This window comes from Hylobates moloch, unplaced genomic scaffold, assembly GCF_009828535.3.
Source record: "Hylobates moloch isolate HMO894 unplaced genomic scaffold, HMol_V3 SCAFFOLD_14999, whole genome shotgun sequence".
Lineage (NCBI taxonomy): Eukaryota > Metazoa > Chordata > Mammalia > Primates > Hylobatidae > Hylobates > Hylobates moloch.
This window is the reverse complement of record NW_026667274.1, coordinates 1-1,349: the sequence shown is the minus strand read 5'-3', so window position 1 is coordinate 1,349 and position 1,349 is coordinate 1. Positions and strand designations below refer to the sequence as shown.

General features: G+C 53.7%; 1 long non-coding RNA gene across 1 annotated transcript; it reads right to left on the bottom strand.

Moving 5' to 3' along the window:
• Positions 1-370: 370 nt before the first annotated feature.
• On the bottom strand, positions 371-1,348 carry LOC131382832 (uncharacterized). Its single transcript, XR_009212408.1, has 3 exons — positions 1,313-1,348; positions 848-1,001; positions 371-614 (listed from the first exon to the last, which is right to left on the bottom strand). It is a non-coding gene; the product is annotated as an uncharacterized LOC131382832 (long non-coding RNA).
• Between the last annotated feature and the right edge of the window lies 1 nt (position 1,349).

The following is a 1,349-nucleotide window of genomic DNA, read 5'->3' as shown; positions in this document are numbered from 1 at the left end:
AGCGGTGGCCAAGATGGCCCACCAATAGTTGCAGGAGACCCGGTTGAAAGAGTTCATGAGGGCAGGGCCCCACGGGGGATGACCTGGCAAACTCCGTGCCTTCTCACTCTCTTTCTTGGCTCCTTAGGAGCACCTGGAAGCTGCCATCTACCGAGCAGATGACAAGAAGGCAAAGACAATAAACATGTAAAAGCCGGCAGCAAGGCCTGGAGAAGAGTAAGCCGCCACGTGACTGTTTAGAATATAGTCTCAGCACAAACCTGAAAAAAAAATTTATTTATTTTAATTTTCATTTATTTTTATTTTTATTTTTATTTTTATTTATTTATTTGTTTATTTATTTTTTGAGACGGAGTCTCACTCTGTCGCCCAGGCTGGAGTGCAGTGGCGCTCCAAGCACTCCAAGGACAGATGAAGGTTTTCAACTTTCACTAAAGGCAGAGGAGCTTGTCAGTGGGCCATGGCTCCCTCTGACATCTCCAAGGTGGCAGCCACCTGGCCAGAGGAGGGTCAACCCCCTTGGTGACCTCCTTCCCCCGGCTAGACACAGCGCCCTGCACTCTCCACCTGTGACTGTTCCCCTCAGAGCTGCTTCCAGGGCAGGGGTTCTAACCCTGTGGGTGGGGACATTGTGTTACTTTACAGTGGGCCATGGCTCCCTCTGGCATCTCCAACTCAGAGGCAGTAGAGAGAAGATGAGAAATTCCCTGCCCCTCCTCCCTCAGCACCCCCACCTCTGCACACATCCACATGTGGAGACCCTGACAATGGGCCCTGGGAGTGCCGCCATCTGCGCCTCCTTTCCATGCCTGCAGCAGCCATCCCCACCCTCCAGACCCTCACCCACCTGGCTCAGTAGACGCTGCACTGCCTGTGGTCCTGCGCCTACACCTGGGCCTCTGTACCCGTCAGTTCCCCAGTCTGGTTCTTATTCCCCCCAAAGAGTAGGGAGCCTGTAAGGTCACCTGTTGAGCAAGCTGGGGGAGAAAAGTAGGGTGGGGCTGGGAGGATGAGGAGGAGAAGCTCAGGGTCATGCTGGAGACAGCTGAGCAGAGTCTCTGCAGGCCCATTGGCTGCCTAGCCAGTGGTGATCCCGCTCCCACCCTCATTTCTTCTTTGTTAACAAAACCATGACCTCAGTAAATATTGGACACGTATAAACTTCATGGACCCTCCTCCAGCCTCCCCACCGTGTACTGGTGAGTCTAAGTCAACTCTAGTCATTTCATTCCTCTGGACATTGACTGCTTGGGGCTTGGGCATGAGCTGCCTCTTCACCTGAGCCTGAGCCACAGGTACCCTCTGCACCTACCACGCTGATGCACTGGGCCAGGAAGAGCTCCGTCTCG